Source organism: Homalodisca vitripennis, chromosome 5 (genome assembly GCF_021130785.1).
Source record: "Homalodisca vitripennis isolate AUS2020 chromosome 5, UT_GWSS_2.1, whole genome shotgun sequence".
NCBI lineage: Eukaryota > Metazoa > Arthropoda > Insecta > Hemiptera > Cicadellidae > Homalodisca > Homalodisca vitripennis.
Window position 1 is genome coordinate 180,784,592 of NC_060211.1, and position 16,707 is coordinate 180,801,298.

Here is a 16,707-nt window from a genome sequence, read left to right on the forward strand (position 1 = left end):
ACTCATTATTAAAAAACTGCACTTAGAAACTAAAATACCAATATAGTAAACACTTTAAGTAAGCGAGCCAACTTAACCTTAAATGCAACGTGTTAAACAAATCAAGACAATCATGTGATCACGGCCGACCAGCTGGCAGGAAGTTGACTATGATCTTTTTTTCACAGTAGCGCTGTGACCATGATCGTTGTTCCCCTGTGTGTATTATTTTCTTCTTTTAATATTTTAGACTATGATCGTTTTTTTCACAAAATCAGCTGTGCTGTGTTGTAGAGCTCCAACTCAGCTTTACAAAAACATAAATATGTCAATTTTTTTGTTTTTTAACTTTGATCGTTTTTTCCCCTGGACCCTTCATTAGTTGTTTAAGGCCTTATTAGAATTAAGATCAATTTTTAATCTCCAATATATATCAAACTTCATGGGTACATTATAAAATAAAAATATATTGATGTTTAACAGACGAAACGATTTATTAGGGCTTTATTAAGTATTAACAATATTTTATTTTAATGTTAGCATTTTTTAGAAATTAGAATACATGACATCATAGTACTCGTACTATAGCAGAATTTCAGTAGATAGCCTCCTTGGTGTAAATCAATTTTAGGCTGACAATACAAATTTTAAAACTGTAGACATTTAAAAGAAAAAAGAAACCAAACCAAAAAAAGAACATTTGGTGTATTTTGTTAAAAAAATCATTAACTGAATTTTGATATACAAATTTTTTTTTAGCGTACAAAATGCTATTGTCACAACGTAAAATATATCAATTTATCGTTGTACTGACATATCTTTTAGTTGTGTTGTATTATTCGTACAATATATTTTTATAAACGGATTTTTTATTTTTACAGGAAAGATTCCTCTTTTCACTGACAACTGAAAGTACTCATTCTGAAAATTATGACAAATATGAGAAATACAAGTCTGCATGGCATGCATAAGGCCATTTATCTTATTCAGAATATATTTTTAACAATTTGTATACTTTGCAATTTTTTCTATTACATTTAAAAAAATAAATGTATTTACTCTACCAGTCAGCTCTTTTTAGATGATAAATGATAAGTATTTTGATTTTTTTTCTTAACCTTACAGAGCATGTTTTTCTGAAAACAATGTGTAATGCACAATATTCATACAGATTTTATTAAAGTGACATTGATAACACTTGCGGGTTATCCTTCTCAAGGTCATTATTAATGATAGCTGATTTGAATGGATAACGGAACTAATACACAGATTTTCAATTATCAATGTTAATGAATGATACAGACCAATATTTTGTTTTTTATTCCTTTTTGCTCCTTTGTTTCAGATGTGCTCAATTCTGTGTTTATTGATTTGTTGCATTGTGATGATTCACTCAGATGTGCTCAACACTGTGTTTCTTGATTTGCTCCACTGTGATGCTTCACTCTGATGTGCTCAATAATGTGTTTATTGATTCGCTCCATTGTGATGCTTCACTCTGATGTGTTAAATACTGTGTTTATTGATTTGCTCCATTGTGAGGCTTCACTCTGATGTGTTAAATACTGTGTTTATTGATTTGCTCCATTGTGAAAGGCTTCACTCTGATATGCTCAATACTGTGTCTATTGATTTGCTCCATTGTGATGCTTCACTCTGATGTATTAAATACTGTGTTTCTTGATTTTATCCATTATGATGCTTCACTCAGATGTGCTCAATACTGTGTTTATTGATTTGCTCCATTGTGAGGCTTCACTCTGATATGCTCAATACTGTGTCTATTGATTTGCTCCATTGTGATGCTTCACTCTGATGTATTAAACACTGTGTTTCTTGATTTTATCCATTATGATGCTTCACTCAGATGTGCTCAACACTGTGTTTATTGATTTGCTCCACTGTGATGGTTCACTCTGATGTGCTCAATAATGTGTTTATTGATTCGCTCCATTGTGATGCTTCACTCTGATGTGTTAAATACTGTGTTTATTGATTTGCTCCATTGTGAGGCTTCACTCTGATGTGTTAAATACTGTGTTTATTGATTTGCTCCATTGTGAGGCTTCACTCTGATATGCTCAATACTGTGTCTAATGATTTGCTCCATTGTGATGCTTCACTCTGATGTATTAAATACTGTGTTTATTGATTTGCTCCATTGTGATGCTTCACTCTGATGTATTAAATACTGTGTTTATTGATTTGCTCCATTGTGATGCTTCACTCTGAAAGTGCTCAATATTGTGTCTATTGATTTGCTCCATTGTGATGCTTCACTCTGATGTATTAAATACTGTGTTTATTGATTTGCTCCATTGTGATACTTCACTCTAAAGTGCTCAATATTGTGTCTATTGATTTGCTCCATTGTGATGCTTCACTCTGATGTATTAAATACTGTGTTTATTGATTTGCTCCATTGTGATGCTTCACTCTGATGTATTAAATACTGTGTTTATTGATTTGCTCCATTGTGATGCTTCACTCTGATGTGTTAAATACTGTGTTTCTTGATTTTATCCATTATGATGCTTCACTCAGATGTGCTCAATACTGTGTTTATTGATTTGCTCCATTGTGAGGCTTCACTCTGATACGCTCAATACTGTGTCCATTGATTTGCTCCATTGTGATGCTTCACTCTGATGTATTAAACACTGTGTTTCTTGATTTTATCCATTATGATGCTTCACTCAGATGTTATTAATACTGTGTTTATTGATTTGCTCCAATGTGATGCTTCACTCTGATGTGCTTAATACTATGTTTCTGGATTTGCTCCATTGTGATGCTTCACTCTGATGTATTAAAACACTGTGTTTCTTGATTTTATCCATTATGATGCTTCACTCAGATGTTATCAATACTGTGTTTATTGATTTGCTCCAGTGTGATGCTTCACTCTGATGTGCTCAATACTGTGTTTCTTGATTTGCTCCATTGTGAGGCTTCACTCTGAAGTGCTCAATACTGTGTCCATTGATTTGCTCCATTGTGATGCTTCACTCTGATGTATTAAATACTGTGTTTATTGATTTGCTCCATTGTGATGCTTCACTCTGATGTGCTTAATACTGTGTTTATTGATTTGCTCCATTGTGATGCTTCACTCTGATGTGTTAAATACTGTGTTTCTTGATTTGCTCCATTGTGATGCATCACTCTGATGTGCTCAATACTGTGTGTTTATTGATTCACTCCACAGTGTTCTCTAAAGTGCTCAATACTGTGTTTCTTGATTTGTTCCATTGATATGCTTCACTTTGATGTGCTCAATACTGTGTTTATTGATTTGCTTGATTGTGATGCTTCACTATGATGTGCTCAATACTGTGGTTTTTTAATTTGTTCCATTGTGATGCTTCACTCTGATTTGCTCCATACTGTGTTTCTTGATTTTTTTCCATTGTGAAGCATCACTCTGATGTGCTAAAAACTGTGTTTCTTGATTTGTTAACTTTTAGTGTTCTGTTTAAAATTAACAATGGCAAATAATGTCCACGGTTATCCTGAATCCTTATACGGAATGTAGACAAGTGAGACCATTATCTTTATATATTTTGAACAGTTACAGATTATGCACTATCGTTGACCATTTACCCCATATATTAATAACAACATGTAACATATAAAAGGAATAACCTGTAAAGGATGCTGAAAAAATGCAGAATTACAAAAACTTACCTCAGTAAGGACTCCAAATATTCATATCAAAAGGATCACAGCAATGCTAATAAAAAAACATTATATTGCAATCTTACTGACAGTAAAATTTTACTTCAAAATTTACGGTTTAAAAATAAGTTAATGTTGTAAAATTCTCTTCCAGTTGGTTTTAGTACTTGTTTTGTTAAATATAATTTGAATAATAAATGCATGTGTTATAGTAAAATTTACTGAACATTTACACATGATATTAGTACTACAACTATAATGAGTTGGTAAATAATGGCCTGGACCTTTCCAAAATTCACTGTAACCACCTTTAATCTAATTAAGTATTAATTTTTACATATACAGTAAACATAATTCCTGGTCTTTAAAAGTTTATCTCTTTGCATTTTTAATGACATGTGTTTTTATAAGTCTAAATTGTTTGTATCAGTACTTTAACCACTTTTATTTCAGTTATGTGGTTCTGATGATATGTTCATTGAACACGAAAGGCCTCACAAAAATAAAATTTCATCATTATTGGAGTGTTTGTTTATAAATTAAGTACCTATTTTATGTAAAACAGTTTGTCCCCAATAAGTATTATTGTATTTTGCTGTCATGAGATATTTAAAGAGTTGTTTGTAGTTGTTATACTGTCAGTTATCTCTGTTGTTGTTTATTACTGCTATCATTGTTGTTGTTATATTGTTTATGAGTTGTTATTACATTATTATCATTGTTGGGTTTGTTATTGTTTACAGTCCTGTTATATCGTCCTGTAATCTCAATAAATAAATTTGAAAACCGCATGTTTCCTTCAATTTTTCAATATAATTGCCATTTAACATTTAAGGGTACTTTGTACTACTCTGAGGCAACTCTGTCTCTATCTTACTACTTGTTAAAATTATGCAATATAAGTAGGTTTATATTAGGTTATCATAAATATGTTACTAGTAGTACAGCAAAATTAAAGTTAACTTTTAAGATCGCTCATATGATTTGAGCTTGAATTTAGGCACTATCACAAAGGATGATATTCTTTGTTCGCCAGAAGTGCAGGGTGCTTTTTCCCACACAGATGACATTGGATGATCCGGCAATTGATCTGAGGTTGGGAAAGTACCTAAATTCAAGGTCGAATCACGTGAGTGCTTGTAAATGTTAACTTTAATATTTTGTATTTATAATATGTACGTATGTATTTACCTACTTATAGCCTAATAACAAATAATAGGTAGGGATAGGGTCGGCTCTGGATAGTACCGACTTAAGGCACAACATATCTTTTCAATAACATAGAAATGTCTTCTTTAAAAAATCTGACGCTTACTATATACAGCACAGCACGCCCTTCCCATTGGGTAGGAAACTTAATTGCAGCATTTTTTATAAAAAAATAGGATCATGGGGAATGGGTTAACATACAGGAGTCACATTTCAATGTTAAGTTAAAAAGAATGAAGAAATACAGAAGTAAGTAAAAATACTTCAGTCTATACAGCCTACTGCGAGGGGTGTTTTATTCAACCTCAGATGATGCTATGAAACAGCCTGTTGTTAAACGGTTGATGTAACGATGTGAAGTAGTCACTGTGCACCTTTTCCGTTAACACCTCACGCATTGCAGAGCGTCTGATGCCATTACGAGTTTAACTAAAAACATAAAGAAGGCTACTACAAGTGATTCTCCACCAATTGTGAAATGTTATTCAATTTTTGAAAGCTGAAGAACTATACGCAAAACAAATTCACAGAAGAATTTTATTATTACATGAAGAAAACTTTATATCAATAATAATGTACTGTAGTGCATGAATGTAGAAAATGTAAAGATGGCCAAGTGTATGTAATGATAAAGGAGGCCAAGGATGTTAGTCTGTTACAGAAGAAGATCTCAATGAACAAATTGGGTAGACTTTGATAAGCTGCATATACTAATTCAATTGTTATTATTGAACAATTCGATATATTACCAAACTTCGATATTATATATAATAATCGTACAACAAGAATTATAGTACATTAACAAGAAGAATAACACATTATCATAACAAAAGTAATTAACAATTGCATTAAAAATAACAAAATCAATTTTAACCTAGACTTACATATGTCAGAGATACTTTATAATACTTTGTTTTTTTTTTTTAATGGAGGAAAGGATTCTCCCCACACAGGCACACTTCTCTGCAGTAAAAAATCACAAAGATGGTTTTTTAGACAGTCTGACAGTATTCTACTCCTCAACCTCTATAACCACTCGTCATGAACTTTTAGTCTCATATTTATCACCATATTTAGAAGTATCCATAAATTTCTTACTTTTTGCGGTTTTTGTTTACATTATATAATATTATAATTAATATTAAGTTGACGTTAAATAAATTGTAATATTGAATTGTTTATTTTATAAAAACAATTGAAAAATCTGATAAAAACAACCGAACAATGAGTGTAGCCCGCTTTATTAAAGTGTACCCAATAAATTGATGAAACAGTTTTAAGGCAATTGAAGGTTTAAAACTTCAAGGCATTAGTGAGTTGCCTAGTAAATTTCCTGAAATTTCAAGAACACCCCTCTGCATTATCGTAATGAAACACCTAGTGTACAAGAAACTTTGTTCTCAATGGGTTCCAAAGTTGTTATCTGATAACCACAAAACTCTAAGAATGGCAGCTGTTATGAAGCTGATGGACATTGAAACAAGTTATAACAAGAGACAAGGTTGGGTTCTATAACCCCAGAAACTAAACAGGCACAACAATCGATGCATTCAAATTCCTCAAGAAAAACAAAAAACAAAAAAAATATCATGGCTACCGTGTTTTGGGACTAGAAAGACGTTCTGGTTGTGGAATTCATAAAGACAGCTACCGTAATAAATGCTGAATGTTAGGCCTACTGTGTAACACTACGGCTGTTACAGAGAGATATTTAAAAACAAAAGAAGAGGAATGCTCCCTTCCAGAACTGTCCTTAAGATTCAAGATTCAAGATCTTTATTTGTTGTTAAACATGATTTACATGCAATAAACATCGTCAGTAATATGAATGGCTTAAAAAATATTTAAACTAAGAACTTCTTATTTCAGTTTCCTTAAGATTCTTTCAATTTCTTAATTTTTAATAATTAATTAACAAATTTAAATAGAGTAACAAGAAAGTAACAACAAGAATTAACAGAAAATATTAACAAGATTAACAGTGAATAACAATACAATAACAAAAAGCCTATAACTAGTGAATTAAAATAATCGAGATAAAATTGGTAAAATTAGTCAACAATTTAAAATAAACTACAACAAATCAACAGTAATGAATGTATTATCCTAATTTAAAATCTCATATCACTAGTATCACTTGCCAAATATTGTTCTATAGAATAAAAAGCTTTCTCTTTAAACCAGGTCCTCAGTACATTTTTAAATTTCACCATGCTGACTGACCAAGCTATTCTTGGTAGTTTATTAAACAATTCTATTTCAATAAATATATGACTTTTCTTTGTTTTCTCTAATCTAACACTTAAAACATCTAACTTTCCATTATATCGAGTTGGGTAACTATGTACATCCTGTCTTAGCTGATATTTACTTAGGTTTGCCTTAACTCTTAACAAACAATCATAAATAAATAGACAAGGCAGAGTCATTGTATGTAATTCTTTAAAAAACTGGGTAGCAAGACTCTCTTTCTGGTATACCCTTAACTACTCTTAGTGCCTTTTTTTGCCATAAAAACACTTGCTTGGCTGCACTACTATTACCCCATAACACCACTCCATACAGTATATTATATACAGTATATTAACACCACTCCGTACACTTATTCATGACACGCCCATCCTCACAGTGCTACTCTAATGAAATGGTTGTTATTAGTGAGGTTAACTGCTAGAGTAAACATTTAAATGTTACTTAAGTATTCTGTTCATCCTCCTGAACAAAAATATTTATGGTTTTAGGAGGTGGAAATCACAAATAACTTTGTTTTATTATTTATGTATGATTTCGGTATTATCTATTTCCAATAGCTTATCTGAGTTTTCTGTGGTCCGAACAGGTTAGTTAAGCACCGTCAACTGTCCCATGCGGTCACTTCAACAACAATGGTGTTTATTATTTAAACGCAGCATGTTAACTCTTATACAGTTAATTAGTTTAGAGAAAGCTATTTATGTGTTTGGTTGCGGATTAAGTTCGTGAGTAGTTAAAATATTAGGAAATTAATTTATTCCTTTTTAATTGGTCATGTTTTTATTTTCAGAGTGAGAGTATAAGTTTGTTATGTAATTGTGTATTACTTTTAAATAAAGAAAAGCTATTTTTATGTGATTGGAAGTTACCACGTATTATTAAAGTACATAGTATGCATATACGAAGTTATGGTTAAGTTAGTTTGTCTTATTTATTAAACTTATGATTGTTTTGTACACTATTTATTCGTTTGTTGAAATTGTTTCATTAAATTTGTATGCATTATTTTCAATTTTATTTTTATCCACACCAGAAACAAGATTCACATTAATAATTTTTTTTTTTTCAAACGGATCAACCATTACAAAACAAGAATAATAATTTATAATTATAGTAATAAGTTAGCAACAATGACCAACACAAAACTAAATCCAGACAATAAGGCACTTTTGGGTATGGCTAAAGGCACCATCAAAAACCAAACACGAAGTGTGCGTGCACGTCCGCGTTTGTGCACGTGTGTGTTTTGAAATTTATAGTTGCAGTGGTCAAGCACTGAGAAGCACATAGAGCTCTCTTGAAGGAAGTCAACGAAGCACAGAAAAAGTCCATGTGTTCTGGTAGCAAGCATCCAAGTCTCTTGCGTCCTAATCACAGGACTGTTGGCTGCATAGGAAGTTGTCACCAAAGTTCTTGCAAAAAGGACTCTAGATCTTGTGCCAGTGGGAATTTGGAAATTTATTTTCTGTAGCAGGTCTGGGCAACAGATGATTCCGTTAACCAGCTTGTACAAGAAGAGAACGTCTTGGATGGAGCGTCTTGTTTCAAGTGAAGGTAAGTTAAGATAAGACGAAATTTCTTGTACTGAGACATCCAGATACCTAAATCCAAGGCGCACTCCCGCAAGTCTCAGGAACCTCCTCTGCACCCTCTCAATGCTATCTCTCAAGTACAACTGGTGAGGGGACCACACCACGCAACAATATTCAAGGTGTGGTCTTATCAAGCAGCAATACAGCGTCCTCAAGACGCGCAGGTCGGAGAAAGGCTTAGAAACTCTGAAGAGAAGACCAAGAACTTTGAGGGCTCTGCTGCATGTGGTCATAACGTGCTGCTCCCAACTTAGATTGGTGGTAAATATAACACCAAGATCCTTGGTTTCACTAACCCTGACCAATGGTTTATCCGTGATTGAATAATCAAATATGATTGTTCATGGTGCGATTAAAAGTAATAGAGGTGCATTTGCTGATATTGAAAGACATTTTGTTCGCACTACACCAACGGACAACCAAATTGATGTCCTCCTGCAGCAGAGCCGCATCATGGTCGGTAGAAATCTTCATGAATAATTTTATATCGTCGGTAAAGAGCAGGTGGTTGCATTTGAGGCCATTAACGACATCATTAATGTATAGGTTGAACAATGATGGGGCCTAGGTGAGAACCCTGTGGGACGCCAGATGAAGCTGGAAAGCTGTAGGACAAGGTATTCTTGTATCTAACCTGAAGCATGCGCCCACGCAGGTAACTGTTAAACCAGTTGAGAAGAGGTCCTGTGAAGCCACAAGCCTCAAGTTTGCGGATCAAGATGGAGTGGCATACCCTGTCGAAAGCCTTTGAGAAGTCCAGCTCTATTGAGTCCACCTGCTGTCTTTGTGCAAAAGCCTCTATGATGTAGGTTTGAAACTGTACGAGGTTAGTGGTTGTTGATTTGTTAGACAGGAACCCGTGCTGACTTGGATGTAGCATATTTCTGACTTGGAAAGTAATCTTATTCAGGACAAGTCTCTCAAATACCTTTGCCAAGATTGGTAATATTGTTATGGGTCTATAATTTCTTATGTCACTGGAAGGGCCACTTTTGTGAATGGGCACTATATGACCTATTTTGAAGATCTCAGGGAAAACTCCGCGGGATAGAGATTTATTGTATAAATTTGTGAGAGGTTGAGCAAGCAGTTCTGCGCAGTGTTTAATTACGGTGACGTCGAGACTGTTGAGCACTTTCAATACATCCTCAGATTTAAAGTGGCAGGAGGATATCACGTCTTGGAAAGTAAATTTGAGCATTCCATTTGTGATGTCAATTTATTGTAATTGTCCTACTGAACAAAACAATATATGGTTCTAGAGAATGTAAATGACAAATTAATAATGAATTGTAGAACATTAAAAGTGGAACTACTTTTCTTGCAGGATAGTACAAAGTTGTTATTAGTTTTACAAAATGTGTTTGTTTTTCAAATTGCGTTACCTATAAAGCAGTAATGGCCGGAGGCATTCATGATCAGTCCCTTAAGAATTTTATTATTTTAATTGTTATTAGCTGAAGGCATGTTTTCTGTATGTCGCCATCAGCGTGGGGAGGTGCTGCCACAGCCGCACTGTTGGCCAGAGGTACTAGTGTCAGGCTAATATGAAATTTTATTCTTAAAAGGTCTAAATTTAAAAAAATATTATATTTCGGTAAAATTCCCCTGAATTCAGCATTATTGTTACTTAATGTTTCAAAGATAGCATAACAGCTGACGTCAATAGCAAACCAATAAAAGGTTGACTTACGATCATAACAAGACCACGAGATGCCTGTAAAACAATGAAACCCCACAAGAAAACTTGTTCTTTATGTGTTCTATAACTTCATTATTTGTCATTTCCACCCATTCAAACCTTATATTGCTTTGTTCAGGAGGATGAAAACAGTAGGTTAATAATGTGAAACTCGTATTGTCACTCTGTCTGTTTAGTTCACAATTAGCAAATGGTTTATTGACAGATTTCAATAGGATATTTTTGACGATCTAGTATGGCTAAGCAATTTTCACCTGTTCCCTGAATTGAAGAAGTAGCTAGTGGGCAGTGTTTCCAATCAAACAACGTGAAAACCCATCTCAAGTCTTTGGCGACAACATTCTATAAAGAGTGACTTGGAAAAGCTTATATCCTGGTGTGATAAATCTCTCAACTGATTATGTTGAGGAGTAACCATGTATGTAACTTTAAATAATAAAATTATTTCATTATGCTTATTAATATAATTTCTATTACACATCACAGGTTGAAATTTACATCCCTAATACAAATGATCACTTTCAAGGGAAATCAGCTTTGATTATTGAAGTCTAATTTAACGTCAATGACTCAATCTGAGGAACGAAAGTGGCAATTTTTACATAATTTCAGGAATGCGGCATCTACAAAAACCTTTTATTTTGAACAACACAAAGATGCATCCTATCCATCAGCGGATAAGGACATAGGCTAGTACAGAAAATGAAGGTTATTCCATAATATAATCAAAATTTGAAATCTTACCTCTTGGAAGACATGGTGAGTTTTCGCGTAATACACAAAATAAAAGCGAAATAATTCAAAATAAAACTTTTAGCACAAACTAATTGTATTCACATTTTTAGAAACACATAAAATCCTGTAAAATCAATCACGGTTATCTTGATAACAACATTTCCAGCCACTGTTCGTTCCGTTGGCCAATGCCATTACAAGCCGTCGCCAACTAAGGAAGAATCACTTTCATGGAATGAAAACATTCAAAATTAAAGTACATATTATGTGTATATACATACATAAAAAATATTTGTTAATAAAGCCTGAAACGTTGTGAATTTATACAATATTAACCTGTTAAAATTGTTATAATGTCTTCCTCTTGAGCTTATTGTATTTCACATTATTATTGTTGTATTTAATATGTTTATTGTTTGTTATATATTGATACAAAATGGTTGTACTGCTGATAAATAAAATAATTATGACGGCAGTTATAAATCTATTTTGAAAATTATATTGTAAATTATAAATACATCGAAAAATAATAACATATATTGTCTTTCAGCCGTATTTTTATTGTTTTTATTTATATTTACAATAAAAAGATTCATATTTATTTAATAATGTTATTTTTATTTATATTCCATCCAGTACCTTATTTTTATGTGGCAATTTATATCCTGAAATCACAATTTAACGTTAAAAAATTGGTCTTCTACGGACACCATATAAAACTTATTGAGTTTCCGAAAGAAGGGAGTTTGCTTATGTCACATTTTGTTATATAAGAAGGCTTTTGACTGCGTTGAACATGAAATGTTAAAACTAAAAATTCTGTAAATATTTGGACAACCATATTGTGTTCTCTAGGAGTTATGTCATATTCTTAGGCATTTTGATGGGTTAGAAAATGTCTTTGAATGTCTTTGTCAACGACCACCTCGCTTCCAGACTAATATTCATGCAGTCCAGACTTTGACAAGCTTTATTGAGTACGGTAGAAGAATGAAACATTGGTTATGAAAGATGGAAATCCAAAGTCTCTCTAGAACAAGAACTTATTTACAGACTAAATGATTTTTATAGTACTTCTCTGGTAGGGGTTTCGGTGAGGAAATCCTTCCTCTTAGCAGGCAGGATGGTGAGAACTTGACACCAGTGTATTGTGGTCTTTTATCAAAAAGAATAAATTCTGTATGGTGATGTTGGCGATGAAGATTATTGGCTTGTCTCAGCATGTTTTAGGAGCCCTCTTGTGTACACTATTAAGGTGTAGATTGAGACCATCATCAACAACTAGAAATCCTGGAATTCCTAGAATCAGCTGCATCGCATCCCAAGACAGGCCATAAGTATTATTCTCTTCATTTGAAGCAGCGGCACTTTTTCCAGATTGTTTCTGGATGAGTCTATCCAAAGAGAGATACTGTAGCTCACATTGTTCTCAAAAAGGGCATAATACACAACACCCTTGCTGACTCCATTTTATAGACAGCTACAGTTCTTTTGGTGACGAGTAAGGCACTAATCAGCTGACTATAAACAATATTAACGTGATTATTCCATGATAAATTCAAATCCTCAATAACTCCCAGGCCTTTAGTGTACTCCATAGTCTGAAGGTTTGGCAACCAGCAATATATTTTTTCTGTTTCCAAAATACATTAAATACATGGTTTTTCCTAATTGAAGACCAAGTTGTGTTACAATTATAATGCAAGTATATATTCACTGCAATACAAGAGTCCAATACAAATGTAATCCAGACGAAGTGGTATTCTCATTGTCTCATCAGGTGCACAATTGAGTGCATCGTAGTGTACATCGTAATGTTTCTCACACGACCCCCAAATCATGGCGGAGGAATCCAGCTTTTCACTCATAACGTAGAGCAATGATGGTATATCTCACAACATATATTTAGATTTAAGATAAAACTTTTAAGCAATTTAAAGCCACTGTTATTCTATTTCTTATAAACCTTAACATTTCAAGATAGCGGCTGTTCAAAAGATTTATTAATAGATACAAGAAGATATATGTTTTATAAAAATCCAAGGTAGCAGCACGTGTGAAATCTACCTCTCTTCCAACTAAGCCAGAAGGGAAGTTTGACCTCTTGACTCATTTAAAACATTGTATTATGGCTGTCGTAATAACATTCTCTATATATTGGATTAATCTTTTTTTTTCTTTTTTTTTTGACAATTTTATTTACAATCTGTTCAGACATTCTTAGAACAATAAGTAAATTAGATAAAATAATAAATTAACACGAGTTAGACTCTATGCAGCGATAGAGCTAACACAAATAAACAAGAAAGTTTGAAATTAGAACCTAAGAGGTAAGTCCAGGATTGAGTGTCTCTTCAGACGTGTAACTGACGCACTATTATCCAACAGGTTCATCGCAAGATAGTTCTGATGAGAATACAGCTTGTCTTGGTACTTCTTGTTGTAGCGAGTTATTTCCTCTTTTACTGTGGGAATTTTGGTGTCTTGATGTATTAATTGATTAGTTATATACCACGGAGCTTCCAGGATGTTCCGAAGGACTTTAGACTGAAAACGTTGGAGAATTTCGATGTTGGAGTTACTGGCTGTACCCCAAAGCTGTATACCATAAGTCCAAACAGGTTTCAAAATCACCTTGTATACTAACAACTTATTTCTTAATGATAATTTCGACCTCTTGTTTAAAAGCCAGGATATTTTTTTGAATTTTGAGTTTAAAAATAATCTTTTGTGCCAGATATGAGAACGCCAAGTTAGTCTTCGGTCTAGATGCATACCCAGATATTTCACTTCTTCAGAATGGGGAAGGAGGACATTATTAAGAGAGACAGGTGGGCAGTTAGCAGACCTTGTTGTGAAAGTTACATGAGTGGACTTGGTTTCATTAACCTTCACCCTCCATCTCACAAGCCACTCCGACAAGTCATCCAGCTCAGATTGTAGTCGTTGGGATGCAATTCCTGGGACTTCATGAGAGACTAGTATAGCGGTATCATCAGCAAAGGTGGCCATGGTGACATCGGCTCGTACATGTATGTCAGATGTGAAGAGGGTGTAGAAGATGGGACCCAATACACTGCCTTGTGTAACGCCCGCCTCAATTTTGTGGAGGTCGGAGTATTCGTCTTGAAATTTGACTCGAAAAAACCTGTTTGACAAATAGGACTTGATGACATTAAAGAAAGAATGAGGAACTAGTAGTTTTAATTTATAGAGGAGACCCTCATGCCAAACTTTATCAAAAGCCTGACTGATATCAAGAAAAACAGCCGAGCAGTATCTTTTTGCTTCCAGATCTTCCTTCACTACATTGACCACACGATGAATCTGCTCAATGGTAGAGTGCTTCTGGCGGAAACCAAACTGATGGTTGGGGATAAGGTTGCCGCTATCAATAACTTGCTGAAATCGTTTTAGAAAAAGCTTCTCAAAAACTTTTGAAGTCACAGGCAATAGACTTATGGGCCTATAAGAACTAACCTGATGTGGAGGCTTCCCAGGTTTAGCTACCGTGACAATTTCCGATAATTTCCACTGTGCTGGAAAATGCTCAATTCTCAGTATTGCGTTGAAGACAAAAGTCAAAAACATAATAGCTTTCCTCGGCAGTTCTTTTAAAATCCTTCCTGTAATGAGGTCATACCCAGGAGCTTTGTACGGCTTCAATTGTTTCACAATTATTTCAGTTACTTCAGAGGGAGTAAAGGGCTGAACAGGAAGTGATAGTTGGGTAGGTGATTCTAATAAGTATTCAATTTGGATTAATCTTGTAAAATAATTCATCGCTTTTCCTAAACTATTTTGGTACATACAAAGATTAAAATAAGCATATACATTATTTGTTTTAATACTCAATATTCGTTTATTGACACAGTTGAACTTTACAGTTTTTTAGTGCAAGTCAGAGCACATACAAGTTACATTAGATAAATGAAATACACAAGAATGGGGTAATGCTATAAAATAATTTTTACATGGATATGAAGTTTATTTACATATTGACGTTCTAACTTCATAGCATTCTTATAGGCTATCTTCACATAGGCTCATCAAGGACCTGAAGACTGTACACAGCCTTTACAACCAAGTGGACCCCTCAAGTGGAATTTGAACTTTTTCAGACTAAAAAAGAACTTATTTTGTAGGGAGCTCAAAATGCAACTCAGGGCAAATGTAGCTGAATTCAACTGTTTAACCAATTTGGTTATATAAGAGTCCCATCTCAGACTTGAATTGATAAGGATCCCAAGAAATTTAGTTGAAGGTATGCAATCAAGACGATGGCCTTTCAGATAAACTAGCGGGGATAAATTTGATGTCCTCTGAGTGTAAAATTCAACTATGTGGGTTTTTGGTAGATTTAAGAATAGCTTATTAGAGGAGAACCAATCTGAGAGTCTAGACGAGGCTGTGAAAAATTGATGGAGAAAAGCATCATGATTAAAGATTAAATAAGTGTCGTCAGCAAATAGATATAACGTAAGTGAATCTTTATAGTGATTATCAATTATATGGTCCGGGAGATAATTGATATACAAAAGAAACAACAGGGGTCCCATCACTGAGGCCTGAGTTTCTTCGGCTTTTACAGCTTCAAAGACTGATTAGCAGGCTTTTTCACAATGTTTCATTTGAAACATTGAGCTCTACCAACAAGGTATGAGCGGAACCAGTTCAGCAAGAGCCCACAGATCCCATATTTGGCCAATTATTGATCCAGGAGGATGCAATGGTAGACCCCGTCGAAGGCTTTGATTAAATCACAGAACAGTCTCAGAGTGTGTTCACAAGCATCTGGGGAAGACAGGACTTTCTTTAGTGCGAATGCTGTAACAGATGAGGTGTTGAATTTACACCCAAATCCAAATTGGAAAAATGTTAAGAAATTATTTCTCTCAGAATGTATAAAGCCTATCATGAACAATCTTTTTGAATATTTCAGCAAAGATTGAAGAGATAGAAATTGGTTTATACGATTTACGTCAGATAAATTAAAGCCATTTTTAAGCAAGGAAGAGGTTTTTTGTTTATTTTTAAGTTTGTGTGGAAAATACTTTAGGAGATGGAGGAATTAAAAAGAAAGGTTAGTATCGGAGCCAATTCCGTTGCAGATGTTTTTTTTTTTAATTAGAGAGGATGAAAATCCAAAGATTGATCTGTGGAATTGTTTCAGATGTCTCAGTATTAAAAAAAAAAGAAAGAATCTGGGTTATAATTTGTGGCAGCAGGAATACTGTGCCACAGACGGAAGATTTGATTAAACTAATTCATATTAACGCTTCCATACAATGACAAAAAATAAATTGAAAGTTGAGGCTTATTAATACTCCACCGAGTATAATCAAATTTCTATATTAAGGATCATATACGAACTTTATAACCATTAAGTCTGATTGTCTCAATCTCATCATTGGTCAACCAATGTCCTGTTATGTGAGGCAAAGTATATCTACACTATCGGATTCCACTACAACCTCGATCTCCCTTAATTTGTTTCTAATGTATGATACATTTTGGTGCACAATTACTAGATTGGTTTGAGTTCTGATACTATTACTG